Raw genomic sequence first — 16703 nt, forward strand, 5'->3', positions numbered from 1 at the left:
AGTGAGACTCCTTCACTTCCTTTCTATCCTACCTTCCCTGGCTGTGAATTTCACCAAGAGTAAACAAAGTGTCTTTAATTAGCTTGTCCAAGTAACAAAGTTTTTCCCACCCTGCCAGGGGCCCAGGAAAGCCATGAACTAGGGCTGCCTACAAGGGCTCTTGTTTTCTCCCAGGATAAGAAAGTTTGGGGCTCAAACCTGACAGCTGAAGAAAACGGAAATTATAAATGTAAGCATCACAGTTCATACACTTTGCAAACTGTTGGAGCATTCTCTCATTTCCTCTATCTTCTGTGTGTGTTTCACACATACAGTGCATGCCCAAATAAGCCAGCTAAATATATTAGCAAAATCACATTCAGGGTTTGTTGTAGTTTTTAATAGAATTTACTAGTAAACAAAAACGAAAACATTAACTGAGGGTGACAGAGATCCACCTCAATATTAAACCCCCTCTATCATAAAGTGAAAAATTCTGAAACAAAGGGTTAAATTATTTTTGTGCACAATTGATGTCATACAAATTATCTGAAAAGATGCAGGCCCTACCTCGGCCTTCCAAAGCTAGGAAAATGCTAACTATGGTCTTTGTCTCCAAGAACCAAATAGGCAGCTCTTAAATGATCCCAAATACCAAAACATGCCCAGGCTGTATTTCTTTAGCACTGAAGCTGAAATTTCCAAAATAACAAACCCCAAAACATTTGGTTTCCAGCAGTGCCTGGATATGTTCAAGCCTGATTCTTTACAAGTCTAGGGTAAAAGAACAGAAGAATCTAGAAGGAGCATTAAATGGGGTGGGCTAGGGAGGTGATGAGAAGGGTAATTAGTGAGGATAGGAGAGCACTGAACTAGAACAAAATTCAAATGATGAGGTAAAAGCAGAAACTGTCTCCTAAAAGGTTAGCAAGAGACAATATCTTATTAAAAGATAATTTTTTCAGAGAAAGGTAAAATCATGACTCATATACAGATATAAAAATGTACATGTTCAGGAATTTATTTTCCTCACAATGTGAGAAAAACCAGGCAGATGTTCAAAGGAAAAGTCAAAAGCACACAAATTTATATTGAGTAAAGGAATGTTGAGATGAATTGAGGATAAATGGAGATAAAACTGGTTTTAGGAAAATTAAATCTCTAGCCAGACAGGATTTACATACAGTTGGCCCTCTTACCTTCGGGGTCCACTTCCACGAGTTCAACTGACTGCAGATTGAAAATTTTTTTTAAATTCCAGAAAGTTCCAAAAAGCAAAACTTGAATTTGCTTCACACCAGCAAATATTTACATAGCATTTGCATTGTATTTACAATGAATTACACAACATCTACATTGTATTATAAGTAATCTAGAGATGATTTAAAGTATACGGATGTGTGTAGTTTATATGCTATTCCATTTTATATAAGGGACTTGAGCATCCATGGATTTTGGTATCTGCTGGGGTCCTGGAGTCAGTCCCCTGTGAATACCTATTGACAGGACAACCATTATCTATCAGTTGCTTAGAATCCACAGAGCCTTGCATGATAGCTTGGAGACAATGTGCAGTAGAATATGATAACCTGATAGGGAGTGCTCTAGTTTTCCACTGAAACAAACAAACAAACAATGTTTCTACAATATTCATACAAGTTTGTTAAGGGGGAGTTGGGTTCTTTGAAGGGAACGCCCCTTCCCAGAGGGGATGATGCCAAGGAGTGGTTAAGCCCATAAAGAAGGAGGGTAGGGGTATTGGTGAGGACTTCTAAGGCCAGGGTTGAGTCAGAAAACAATAGACACAGTCTAGTAATTTTATTATTTATCAAATTTGGTCACTTCACACACACACACACACACACACACACACACACACACACACACACACGCATACACGCACACACACATGCGGAATCAATATGAAAAGTAGGACAGCTCTTCTTGATCCACCAGTCTGGGCTCCACACTTCACAGATGAAAAACCTGAGACCACAGGCTGGGATTTGCTCAAAGTCACTCAGCTTCTTAGTGGCTATGAGCTTGGTTCTTAAAGTTTGTGAGCCTGGTGGCCGTGACTGCGTGACTGCAGAGGATCTAACACCACGCCCCCACCCCTGTATGCAAAGTGGACATAATCAAAGTGCATTTTTCTGGGCATGAGTATAGAATGTTCATCACATAGGTGAGTCTGGCTTTAGAGTATATCCAGCAGTACACAAAATACACATCTAAATCTAGTTACAATAAACATAAATCAAGTGTGGCTATCTTCATAGAATTTTCAAAAGGCTTCTTTTGGAGGAAACATTTTAATAGCCCACATCTCTTAAATTAAAAAAAAAAAAAAAAAAAAGAGGTTAAGAAATTTGAACAATGCATTCCTTTTCCCTGTAACCAGTGGAGGCATTCCAAATCATTCCATTGTCCTTCTAATGTTAACTGTTTCTGCATCTAAGCGTTGAAAGGCTGACAGAAGTCTTCAGTTGTGAGAATGTGAAGAGCGAGTGGGAATATGGTTTAAATCCTCAGTTTTTTGTGCATTTTCTCTCTCATACCCTCCCCACCCTGTCCCTTCATTACAGCAGAAACAGCCTTGGGGGGCTTCATGGGAGGAGGAGGGAGAGGGAGAGGGGAGCCAGGAGAGGTACTCCTTTCCCTCAGCACACCAGCAAGGGAGGCCAACAGGATCCAGTGGACATCAGACTGAGAGTTTTTTTTTAGGATTCTAGTCGTCACCAGTCCCCTCTGCCTCCCCACTTTTTGTTCCCTCCCTGAATCCAGGGCTGGTGGTAGAGACCCTACTGTAGAAACTAAGTCATTGAGTAGAAGAAATTGACAGCGAATAAAATGAGAATGAATTGCAAGCATTGTGGTCAAGAAGAAGGACTTGTAGTAAGTCTAATGTATCTTATTCTATCTACATCAAGGATAATCAGTCATTCCAAAGCTCCTGTGAGCTGATTCTTCCAGCTTGGTATCTAAGATGAGGGTTAATCTACAAACCACAGGCAGCTCCCCTCAGAAAGAGGCAGGTCAGGGCCAGGGCAACTGGGAACCACCCAGAGGTGAGTGAACGTTTCTGGGGCAAGGGGGAAAGGATGGCAGGGAGGCTGCAGAGGGTGTCCAAGGGCTCTTTGTCTGGGGGACACCCTGTGTAACCCACCTCATGGCTACTCTCTGCTGTAGGTGAACTTTGCTTTAGAATGTGCAACCCTGGCTCCTCTCTGAGCCTCTCTGGCTTGGGTGCTGAGTGGATGCTGTCATCCACTGAGATAGTGGAAGCAGGAGAAAGAGCAAACTTTGAGGGAAGAAGATACTCAGAGGAAGTTTGGACACCGTGAATCCAGGGAGTGCAGGAGACTCCCAAGGAGATATATCTTCTAGACCAGAGGACAGAAAAGTCTGGAACTCAGACGTCATCCATTTAAAAACCCATCGAGTGCCAGGCCTGGGTAGAGTTTCCTCTCTGGCAAATGAGAACTCAGGCTGACCCTATACCCTCCTCCAACGCAGTTCATGAGCATTTAGTACAAGGCGACTCACTGCATTTGGGACTGCGGGATACAAAGACGCCCACGCGCACCACAGAAGAACTTGGCTGTTGTTGAGCCTTACTTCTTATGACATTGTGTTCCGTGTGGGTGAGTGGGGTGCTCTGATTCATCCCACGAAGGCTTGCTGTGTTTGCTGGTGTTATAGTCCAGTAGCTGGATTTTCTGTCCATATTAGGCTGGGAGTAGGGATGTCCTCCAGGGCTATGTAAACCATCAGTGGGTAATCCGTTTGCACCTGCCACATCATTCACTGATGACTTCAATCAGTTACACAGCCAAGAGAAAAGAGGGAATGTGTGGGCAGGACACTGAGTCACTCCATATATCTGCCCTCTGAAGACACAAAAATGCCCACTCCGAGCATCCTGAGTCGTTCTGTGCCAGGTTCCCAGACAAACATCCTCCCGCAGCCTCCTCCTCCCCATTTCCTTTCTCCCACATAGCCTTAAGGGCCCAATCATTCACTCCCAGGACTTGGTGTTTAAAGAAAGAGAACCAGGCCACAGCAAGCAGTGAGATCTGTGTAACATGGATTCAGGTCCTCACTCGGGTTCTGACGTGTTACATGGTGTCCCTTGTCTTTCTGACCCTGTGTTTCCCCATCTGAAAATGGAAATGACCCTCTTAACCTCTAATGGTCTTTTGATAACTAAATGAGATGATGTATTTTAAGAGCCTAGCACATACTGAGAGCTGACCTTTTCGGGTTCTCACATTTTATCAGGTTCTCTTCTAAGCACTTTACCCATTTACTAACTCATTTAATCTTGACAACATCCACAACCATCCTAAGGCACAGCTATATTTATCTTATAGGTGAAGAAACTGAGATAAAATGAAGTTAAGTAAGTTGTTCAAGGTCCCAGAGGTACGAAGTGGTGGAACCAGAATTTTCCATCACTCAAAAGTATGTGGCTCAAAAGTCCACACTCCGGATGTTTATATCAATGGTTCTCAAAGTGTGATCTCCAGGCAGCGGCGGCAACAACATCTGGGAACTTGTGAGAAATGCAAATTCTCAGAACCCGCCCCAGAGCTTACAGACTCAGAAATTCTAGGGGCTGGAAGCAGCAAACTGGTTTGACAAGTGCTCCGGGTGATTCGGATGTTCATTTAAGTTTGAGAACCACTGGTTTACACTATTCATTCTACCTCCTTGGCAGACAGATGAACCAATTAGATCCCTGTTCATCCCCTTCTCGTGTCCTCACCTACTACGTGTTTGGCACTTTGTGTGTTATTGTCATTTAAGGCTCGCAAGAACCTTTCAAGCCTGGTTTTCCCATCCTCATTCTACAGGTGTGGAAACCTGGACCTGGGGAGCAACGGTGTCCTGCCCAATTCATACTACTAGTAACTTCTGACTCCACAGTCAGGTTACCCACTGCTCCCAACACGTGTTCCTCACACCTGGCTGTGTCATGTCACCCTCAGCTCCCTGTCCCTCTCCTTCACTCCAGTTCCCCAGCAGGGCCTCTAGACTCTGACTTGCAGGTCTAGCACCACCACTCCAGGCTGTGGGACCAGTCCTGGCTCTGGTCCCCAGTATTATTGTGACCTGCTTTGGGGCAAGCAGCAGAGATCTCTCCAAGTTCCCATGACCAACGCCCCCACCTCACACCCACCTCCAGATGCAGGAGCCCTGTCTGGTTTCCCCGTGGTTTGGACCATCTGATGAGTTCTCCAGCCCCTTAGTGCCTCAGGCTTGCCTTTAGGAGATCAATCCCTCTCGGGTGTGGAGATCTGCCCCTGAGCCCCAGTGCCTGGAAGAGTCCCCCGCTTCCCCTTCCCGAACTCTGAGTTTTAACATAGGCGCATTCTTGTAACCATCACCACTGACAAGATAAAGAACAATTCCAACGGTATAAGAGTTCCCTCATGCTACCCCTTTGCATTCAGACCCTTCCTCCACCCCAAACTCCTGGCAACCTCTGAGCTATTCTCTGTCCCTGTACTTTTACCTTTTCCAGAATGTCGTATTATGGAATTATAGAGTATGTAATGAAGGGTAGCAGAATATGCCACCCTAAAGTATGCCTCTTTAGCAGAAGGATCATTTTGAGCTGATTATTTGGAGAAAGAGCAGATATAGGAGAAGATCAGAAAACAGTAGAAGTTATCCTTTTGTAAGGGACATTTACATTTATAAAAGAAGTCCCCGTTTGTAAGTGTAGCTTCCTCTCTGTGCCAAGAAGGATGATTCTGAATATTCAGAAACAATCATCAGTGGAGAAGGCAAGACTTAAATCTGCATAACAAACCTTATCCTTGTTTACCATGCTTTTCCTGGTACCCTGCCATAACCAGCCTCCTTGCACCAACCCCTGCAGACTTCTCTCTTTTGTCTCTGATGATGGTATTTAAGATGGTAGCTTGGGCTACCTCAGGGAATTACTCAGTTTTCCTGGGTATCTCCCATGTATACAGAAGGTACACATGTTAATAAACCTCTGTTTGTTTTTCTCTTGTTAATCTGTTTTTTATTATAGGGCGTAGAGGAAAAATTACTTTTCCTCCCCTATGGTAACTTTTTGAGACTGGCTTTTTTCACTTAGCATCATGCATTTGAGATTTAGCCAAGCTGTTGCATGTACCGATGGTTTGTTCTTTATTGTCTAGTTGTATCATATCCCATTGCATGGGTGTACCACAGTCTATTTATTCACTCAATGAGAGACATTTGGGTTATTTCCAGATTTGGGAAATTGTGAATAATAATGTTATACACATTCATGTACGGGTTTTTATGTAAACATACATTTTCATTTCTCTAGTACAAATACTTAGATTTGCTGGGTCATATGACAAATGTATGTTTAGCTCTATAAGAAATAGCCAAACTATTTTCTAGAGTAGTTGTGAGTATTTCACATCCCATCAGCAATGTCTGAGAGTTCCAGTTGCTTCATATCCATAACAGCATTTGGTGATGTCAATAGTTTTAGCCATTCTAATTGGTATGTGATGGTATCTCATTCTGGTTTTAATTTGCATTTCCTTAATGACAAAGGATATTGAGCATCATTTCATGTACTTATTTGCCATCTGTATATCTTATTCTTTCATGAGGCTTCTGTTCAGATCTTTGACCCATTCAGTACATTTGGTTGTTTCTTTTCTTATTAAATTTTGAGTTCTTTGTATATTCTGGATATAAGTCTGTTGTGTGCTATGTGATCTGTAAATATTTTCTCCCAGTCTTTGGGCTTTTTTGTCATTCTCTTTAAGGTGTCTTTCACAAGAGTAAAAGTGTTTAATTTGATCAAGTCCAATTTATTGATTTTTCTTTTATGGACCATACATGTGTTATTGTATGTAAGAACTTTAACTTATTCAAGATCACAAAGATTTTCTCCTCTGTTTTCTTCTAAGAGTTTTATAATTTTATAGTTTACATTTAGGTCTATGATCTATTTTTAGTTCATTTTTGTGTAAGGTAGGAGGTATAGGTCAAAGTTTATTGTTTTTTATAGGATGTCTAATGTTGTAGCACCATTTGTTGAAAAGACTCTCCTTTCTCCATTGCATCCAAAGATGCCTTTGCATCTTTTTCAAAAATCAATTGCCCGTACTTGTGTGGGTCCATTTCTGGGTTCTTTATTCCGTCCATCCTTTCATCACCACCACCCTGCCTTGATTACTGTAGCCTTACAGTACATCTTAATGTCAGATAGCGTGAGTCTCCAACTTTGTTCTTTTTCAAAATTGCTTTGGCTTTTCCTTCCCATATAAATTTTAGAATTTCTTTGCCTGTGTCTCCAAAGACCCCTGCTATGATTTTGATTGGGACTGTGTTATACAATCCCAATTGTATTGTATTGGGATGTGAGAGAGATCAATTATGGAGATCAATTTGTGGAGAATTGACTTCTTACCTATGGGGTGTATTCCAATCCGTAAACATGCTCCAGCAGGGAGGCTGGAGGATGCTGAGGCCCAGCCTCGGTGTAAGGAGCCTCCTGTCTCCTGGCCCAGCTTGGCCATAAGGGTTGAGTGATCTTGGAAAAGTCACGTCACCTCTCTGGCCTTCACTTTCCTCAGCTATAAGATAGAAAGGTTGGATTGGATACATAGAAAGTTTCCTTTTCAGCTCAGACGTACTGTGATTCCCAGTGTAACCTTGAACTGACCTGCCAGAACATAAGTGATATTATCGGGTCTCCCCTCAGGGCCTGTCTGATTAGATGGTCCAACAGCCACTGTACCTAAAAGGCCAGCTCCAAAGCAAAGAGTTCAAAGTGGGAGCCCTGCTGATTCAAGAGTCCAGAGGCTTCAGCCAGCTGAGTGCGCTTTCCCATTCCTGGGGCACCACAAGCCAGATAAAAAGTCTCCAGATGACAGCCTGAGACCCTGTCCTGTCTGTGACAGAGCAGCAGACCTGGGCCTCTGTTACCCCCCAGTCCAGGCAAGCAGTGTGAAGAATAGCCTTTCCAGGAATGCAGGTAAGAGGTGGTCCCCGTCCCCATTCCACTGTCCCCCCTCCGACCATGTCCAGGCGAGGGGGAGAAAAGCCAGGTGGCCAAGCAGTGTTATTTATAGTGTTCAAACACTGGAGGCAACCCAAATGCCCGGCAATCAGGGAAAGCTTAAACAAAGTGAGGGACATCAGGACCCTGGAATCCAGTGTAGCCATTAACAATGACAAGTATGTAGATTATGCACTGAAGTGTGCAATAGATAAAATAATGTCAAATAAAAAATTTTGAGAATCATATAGCACTTGCCTACCATTACAGTGATGTTAACATGTTTAGAAATTACATGGACAAGATTTGGGAAGAAATTAGTAGTAATACAAACAGTCTGTGATTGATAATATGCGTATAATGGAGCAGCTATTTGGCTGAGGCACTGCGTTAAGTGCTTTGGGAAGTGCAGAGGGCACTGCGGCTTGAGCCTGGTCCCAGGAGGACCTCGCAGTGTAGTTAGGGATCCATCACCAAACCTAAGACTGTGAGATGAATTCTGACTGGAGGCTGCTCCACAGTCATTCCACTTCAAGAGTCCAAGTCGAGGTATCGAGAGTCTGGGATGGGAGGGCTTGTACAAAACAGCCCTCCTAGGCATCCTGTGGACATTGGAGGCACTTGATAAAACAAAGCTGCAGGCCAGCTGGAACGCCACTGCAGCTCAGGCCCCAGCCCAGGTTCAGTGGCGTGTGATAGGCCTCAGGACCAGAGACTTGGGCTGAAGCCCCTTCATGTGTGCCTTCTGGAATTTCCCAGAATCCTGCTGGGGTAGATGGGCCTCCAGCTCTTTGCTCTCTGGGTCTCCTGGTGCACCACCTTCAGAAGGTGCCCCTCGGGTGGGTCTGCTGTCCCAAGAGCACTGGCAAGCCAGAGGCTCCCTCTTCAGCGAGCTGCAGTGGGTAAAGTTGGCTGGCACAGGGCCCTGGATTCTGACCCAGGCTCCACTTGCCTACCGGTGGTCCTGGGCAAGTTGCTTAATGCCTTGGGCCTTGACTGGCACATCTGCTATGAGGAGCAATGGCACAGTGTGTTACAAAGCACTTGTACATTCACTAAAATAACAGCTTTTGTTATATCTGTGTACTGATGAGGGACAGGAGCTCAGGGAACCTCAGGGACTATCCCTGGGCCACAATGCTCAGCCTTCCGAAGGGCATGCAGTGGTTGGTGGCTAAGAGTCCAGCGTTCACCCTCAGGGCAGCTCCAGGCCCTGCCTGGCCTCTGGGACCAAGGAGGGGAGTGGCCTTGAACGCTGGCTGGGTGACCAGCGCTGGGGCAGAGGACATCCTGTTGACCTCAGGCAAGCCCCTCTTGATTCTAGAAGGCTCAGGGGTTCTTGACGGGAAGAAGGAACCAGGCTGCTGTGTCACAATTGCGTTACCCCCTTGTTGGTGGTTAATTAGTTAATTACAGTGGGAGAGGCTGAACCTAAGCAGAAATGCCAACTCTAGGCTGGAGACAGCACTTAAACCCTGAGTTAACTCTCGTTAACCCTGACAACAGGCCTACTTTGCTGGGAGCCATGGCGGAGGGAGCCAGGCTCCCAGGAGGCCCTTGATTCCCAGGGCATCGGAGCACTGACCAGTTTCTGGCGTGAAGAGGCAGGAGAACAGGCCTGCATGCCCCCCGCAGAGGCAGCCCTCACCCCACAAAAGCCGGGGATTGGGGAGGTGCCCAACTAGGTCAGGGGTTTCGGACTCCTACCCTTCCCCAACCTGGGCTGAAGGGAGGTCCTGCCTGCTTCCTGCTGCTTTTCGGAAGGAAGGGCTGCCCTGTACGCCTGGCTTCACCTGGCTCTGGGGGACTTCTTAACTGACCCTTCGGAAGCAAGATATGTCCTCTTCAAGCTTCTTTGGGTGACTAGCATTGTTGCTGGTGGTCACAGAGAATCCCTAAGACTGAATTAGAACTCAATCACTTCTTTTGGTATTTGAGAAATATTTATCTGAAAGGTAGAAATGATCCCATTATCGTTTTGAGACATGTCAGTCTGTGCCCACACTCCCCAGCAACATGGAAAGGAGGCCAAGTTCCTCTCTCCCCACATCATCCCCCAGACACTGCCAGGCTCCCTACTTTCCCAGTGCCCTAAGGAGGGGTGACCGTATCATTAATCATCCAACCCAGGCAGCTCTGAAGAGTGAAAGGAAATGGTGCTATTCATCATTCCCCTGAGGCAACAGGCATAAACTATGACTGTCCCTGGCAGACATGTCACCTTTCCTAGGGAGGACGTACAAACTGTTTTCCGTGGCACATGGGATCCTTCGTCATGGGCCCTGGCTGACACTGCAGCCTCATCTCTAGATACACTGCCCCTGCTCTCCTCCCTCCAGGCTCCAGGTTTCTTTTAGTTCCTGCCTATTCTCTCCCCTCTGCACCTTTGCACATGCTGTTCCCTCTGCCAGGAACCTCTCCCCTTCACAGTTTATTCCAGCTCATCCTCCAGCTACCAACTTAAATAGCACTTCCTCCTTCCCAAAGCAATTTCCTAACCCCCTCTCCCACTTCCAACTCTGGATGAGATGCTCCTGCTTGATGCGTCCACATCCCCCTGACCTGTCCTATCGCTGCACTTACTCCTTCTATTGCTGGTTCAATGTCTCAGGTCTCCACTGGACGGTAGCTCCACGAGCACAAGGGACATATCTCTCTCGACCACCATTGTCTTCCCAGACAGAGTATCTTCCCAGTGCAGAGTAGATAGTTGCTGAATGAATGAGTCACAGTGTCCGACCTTGTGGCCAAGAATACAAACTCATTCTCAACTGAGGTGAGGTGTTTTCATTCAACATGTAACAAAACCCCATCTAACTATCCTAAGCTAACGTGTTAACATTCTGATCATAGGTTTCAAATGTCAGTAGCCAGTTTAGAAATCACCCTCATGTAAGTGGTGGTGAATTTCACTTAAAACTGACCCTGGTCTGGTAGAAGGTCATGATTAGAAACTCACCTCAATTTTTTTTTTTTTTTTTTTTTTTTTTTTTTGCGGTATGCGGGCCTCACACTGTCGTGGCCTCTCCCGTTGTGGAGCACAGGCTCCGGACGCGCAGGCCCAGCGGCCATGGCTCACGGGCCCAGCCGCTCCGCGGCATGTGGGATCTTCCCGGACCGGGGCACGAACCCGTGTCCCCTGCATTGGCAGGCGGACTCTCAACCACTGCGCCACCGGGGAAGCCCCACCCCAATATTTTTGACATGGATGTACTTGGCATGGCTGTGCTTGTCACTGTATGAACTCTCTAGTCCTTGGGAATCCGAGGGGAACTAGCATCACACACGAAATGTTTTAGTTTTGAAAATACTGACCCTTTGCCTCAAGAAGAACAACTGCATCTCGGGGCTGTTTCTAATTTGCCTGCTATTTGCATGTATACTAACTTACCTGTGTCATAACAACCCACCAAGGAAGCAAGATAAACCCTTTTACAGATGAGGAGCCCACAACCCGCAAAGGTTAAGGCAGTTGCTCAAGACCTCACAGCCAGCATACGGCTGAATCTGGAAGCCCATCTGGATGGTCCAGACCCAGAGCTCTCTCCAACACGTGTCCTCGTCAGCACAATGGAACCTGAGGCCATTTTTCTTCCCGGCAGCAAAGGGCTGGCTGGCTAGATATTGGCCATGGTTTCTAGATAAAATACTGCTGATTGATCACCACATTTTATTTTCCCCATTCGATTATAACTCCTTAAGGATAAGACTTATTCTTGTCCTATTTACATATTTTCATCTCCTTACACAGTTTCACATGCCCCTGGAAGGTAAGCTTGAAGAGGGCAAGGACTTACCTCTTGTGGACAGCCTTACTCTCTGCACGTGGAGAGCACACTATGAGTGTTTGTTGAAGGAAATTATTTGTATGTTGCAGAGGGGCCTCCTGCAGAGCTGAGGCCATAGCAGATGCTCAGAAAATGCTTAAGAATCACACAAGGGTAAACACTGGCTCCTTCTCCAGGAGGATGGTTCTGCGAGACAGATGTCCTGGGAAGAAGGTTGGCTACTGAGACAGATGGAGGGGCCTAGATATTTGGGAGATGGCTGTGCCCTCATCTGTCTGTTCCTTCTATTGAGAGAAAAGGTATTTATCACAGCAAATGGCAGGAACACAAAGGAAGCAAAGTCAGGGCTCAGGTGAAGAAGCATTTAAGATGCTATCTTCTGGTGCAGAATAATTCATTTCACACCAAGATCCCAGCTCAAAGTACTCCTCTGCTGTGCAAGTCTGCTACAGAAGGGATGGCAGGTCTTTCCATATCTGAACGGTATGCCCAGAGCTGGGTGTGAGAAGGCAAACCAAAACTGTAAATAGAGATAAAGGACTTTGTGTCTGAAGACATGAGTGTCTGATCGGGGCCAGGCCTGCTGTTGGCTAAATAACCTACGTTATGTCATTTCCCATCTGTGACTCTCAGTATCCTGTGGTTACGTCATCCGGTCTCTGCCAGGAGAAGGTGCAGAGCTGGTGGCATTAGCACAGCACTAGTTCCCTACCCACAGCTGATCTGGGGGAGAAGGGAAGAAAGAAGAACAGCCTGAGCCACAAACATTCATACCTGAGATGCTTTTCTATAAAGAAAGTGCCCGCGGCACCCATTCCCAAGGTGCTACTCTTAAATAATAAACTCCGGGCCTAGACAAAGGGAGAGTGCGGGTCTGGGGGCAGCCAGCGGACCTCCCTCCTGTGTCCTGTGATCATCTGTTGGCGAGGAAGGAGGTCTTAGCCCTCATATCGGGGAGGAACCCAGCTCACCCAAGTGGATCTGCGCCTCAACCAGGCACTTGGAATCCTGGATTTCCTCTGCTTCCACAGGTAACTCATGGCCCGATCTGTCATTTGGACCCCAGATGTGGGTGAAGGAAACTTGAAAATTATTCAAGGCCAGGAGTTGGTAGGTTATAACCCAGGATAGAGCCAGGGACATGAGCACACCTACTGAGGGGGTACCTGATAGAAAGGAGGAGCACGTTAGGGAAGTAAGGTAGGCTTTCCAGGAGTGAGGCCTAGAATAGGGGAGAAAAGAGGTGGGCTTACTGGAAAGTTCAGGGCAATGACACTACTCACCCTGACACCATGTTGGAAAGTTTTAGGCTAGCTTCATAAAATACCGGAAGTTAGGGACTTCCCTCGTGGAACAGTGGTTAAGACTCTGCGCTCCCAATGCAGGGGGCTCAGGTTCAATCCCTGGTCAGGGAACTAGATCCCACATGCATGTCGCAACTCAGAGTTTGCATGCTGCAACTAAGGAGCCCATGAGCCGCAACTAAGGACCAGGCAAGCCACAACTAAGGACCCCACGAACTGCAGCTAAGGAGCCCGCCTACCACAACTAAGACCCGGCACAACCAAATAAATAAGTAAATAGATAAATTTTTTTTTAATACTGAAAGTTAAAGTGACCTCAAAGAGCATCCAATCCTATTCTTTCTTCTACAAAAACTGGCGAATGAGGCCCCCTAACATTAAGTTGCTTGTCCAAGGACTCGCTGCCAGTCAGAGGCAGAGCCATAAGGAGAACCGGCTCCCCAGGCTGGACTCAGGCGCCTTGCTTTACCCCCCTCAGACCTGACAGGATGCTAAATGGAGCTGGAGGGCAGCCAAGTCTAGGAGCACAAGAAAAAGCGTGCCAGAGGGTATCAGATGGAGTCACAAACACCAACGTCAGCATCATGGAGGATGACAGAAGACTGTGGAAAGAGACTGGGATTGGACGAGGAGGAGCAAACTCTAAGAGTTTGTTATACATCAAGGGCAACGTGGATAACTTGCTCAGGCCCCTGCTGTAGTGCTCACTGGGATATAGCATGAATATTTGCTTCTGTGGGTATTTCTCTCACTAGGCTGTGAGCTCCTTGGGGGCAGGATGTATTATTTATCTATAGATCCGTGGCACAATCCCTGATTCAGTAAGTGTCTGGTAAAGGAATGAATAAATGCACACATGCATGCATGAATGAATGAATGAATGTCAGCAGGGCTTCCGGGACAGGACATTTGGAGTTCTAGCCTCAGCTCTGCCACTTACCAGGCTATAAACCTAAGGCAGGCAACTGAAAAATGGGATTAATGACAGTCCTCGCTTCCTAGGGCCATGTAAGGATTAAATGAGATCAGGCATCTGAAGTGCTCGATAAATATTAGCTATTTTTACTATGACTATTTTCAGGAAGCAGAACCAAGGGGGTAGTTAAATTTGATGAGCCTGGAGGCTGGCATAGACGTCAGTGAGAAGTTTAGGCTGAAGTGCTTTGTGTATCTTATCTCTCATCATCCCTGCTTTCCTCTCCCTGCACCACCATAATTTCTGGAATCTACCTGCTCTTTATCTGAGAAGATCTTTATTTGAATCTTCCTGGTCTTTATTTAGGAAGAAGTTTATTTGAGGATCAGGACAACCTTGCCTTTCTCCAGCCTGTGCTCTCATATAAATCCGTGCTTGTGAGGACGACATAGACAATAATCACCCCTGCATTTATGATTCTGAAAATGGTGGCATTTCAGACACCATGGTGCCTGGGAGGACCAGTTGCCTGTTCAGGACCACGGTGCCACTTCACTGGGGGCCTTGGCCTTCTTGAATCAGATCACACGATGACGGACAGCCACGCCATGGACCTGCTCCTAAGGCCATTTTGAACAGGGTAATAGGACAGGCCTGTGGAGGTCAATCTCCTCTTTCTGACCACCTCTCCTCCTAAGCTCTGGAGAGCCTGAACTAATACACAGGGAAAGCGTTTATCCCCTTTTGGCCAGGCGTAGGGATATGAAAGGAAGTGTCAGGGCAGAAAACAAGAAAGATATGTTAGAACTAAATCATGGAAAGCCCTACATGCCAAACTATAGGTTTTTAGGCTTTCTCCAGCATCTCATGGGGGAGCTGTTGAGAGCAGGAATATAACCTGATCAAAACTCTGTTTTTGAGAGGTGATTTGGCAGACATGTTCAGGAGAGAATTGGCATGAAAGGATAGGAGAGGGAGGGAATTAAGAACAGCAGGAAGAGAAGTTTGGTGGGTTTTTTTGGCCGCACTGCAGGATCCTAGTTCCCTGACCAGGGATCGAGCCTGCGCCCCCTGCATTGGAAGCACAGAGTCCCAGCCACTGGACTGGCAGGGAAGTCTCAACAAGGACCTACTAAATAGCACAGGGAACTCTGTTCAATATTATGTAACAACCTAAATGGGAAAAGAATTTGAAAAAGAATATGTCAATCCTAATCTCCCAATTTGTCCCACTCTCCCCTGGGAGGGGGGTGGGAGGGAGGTCCAAGAGGGAGGGGATATAGGTTTACATATAGCTGATTCAATTCTTTGCACAGCAGAAACTAACACAACATTGTAAAGCAATTACACTCCAATTTTAAAGAAAGAAAAAGAATAGATACATGTATAACTGAATCACTTTGCTGTACACCTGAAACTATCACAACATTGTTAATCCACTATACTCCAATATAAAATTAAAAATTAAAAAAAAAAGAACAACAAGAAGGGTCATTAATAGCAGAGGGCAAATGAGAAGAGGGAAGAAAATCATTCCAGAAGCTTCCCAGAAAACCTCCTCTGATATCTTATTGGCCAGAATCAGGCCACATGGCCATGCCTGGCTACAAAGGAGGCTGGGAAAGGAAGCATCTGGACTTCCTGTCTCTATCATGGTAATTGGGGTCAGCTGGTAGGGAGGGAAGGATGGGGAATAGCTACGAGGTAGGCAGCCGGCAATGTCTACTGCTTGGTCACAAATAGACTGAGCAACAGGTCTCGGGAGATGAAGGCCAGGGTCATAGAGGCAAGGAGGAAGAGGAAGAAAAGAATTCAAGAGGTGGAATTGGCAGGACTTGGTAACTGATGAGCCATAAGAGATTAGGAAAAGGGAGGAGCTGCAGATCAGCCCAGGGTTTTGAGCCTGGGTGACTAGGAGAGTGGTGATGTGTGAGCAGAAACAGGGAAGTCAAAGGGAGAAAGGAGATCATGGGGGATGGAGAGGTGATGAACTTTCTGGGGTCATGTTGAGTTTGAGGTGCCTGTGGAACATTCAGGTGGAGACATCCAGCTTGGAAACATGGAGCTTGGAGGGGCTCAGAAGAAAGTCCCTATGTCACAAGCTATCTGTTTAAGGGCTAAAGGGTTACAAAGGGGAAACTGGCTAGAGACACATGAGAGGGCTTCCTGGAAGGGGTTGAAGAGAGCTTTGCAAAAGGAAGTGCCGTGGGGTCACAGGAAAAAACCCAGGAGGAGGGTCACGTGGAATGCAAAGTGGTTTGCGCAAAGCCAGGAGAGGGACAGAGGATGGACTCTCAGCTGCTACGGAGAACTAACATTGCAGAGATGAAGACAAACTGTGACTGGTGAGGCTGGCTAAGGTGGGAGTGGACAGGTTGCCACTACTGGGTTTTAGACATAGAATGAGGAGCGTGGGTCTCATAAAGGAACTAAGAGGGACCCACTGACTTTTCTTGAGCAGGAGAGGATGACAAAGTGATGTTCAAGAAAAATTTGGGCTTCCCTGGTGGCGCAGTGGTTGAGAATCTGCCTGCCAATGAAGGGGACACGGGTTCGTGCCCCGGTCTGGGAAGATCCCACATGCCGCAGAGCAGCTAGGCCCGTGAGCCATGGCCGCTGAGCCTGCGCGTCCGGAGCCTGTGCTCCGCAACGGGAGAGGCCACAACAGTGAGAGGCCCGCGTACCGCAAAAAA

This window comes from Physeter macrocephalus, chromosome 12, assembly GCF_002837175.3.
Source record: "Physeter macrocephalus isolate SW-GA chromosome 12, ASM283717v5, whole genome shotgun sequence".
NCBI lineage: Eukaryota > Metazoa > Chordata > Mammalia > Artiodactyla > Physeteridae > Physeter > Physeter macrocephalus.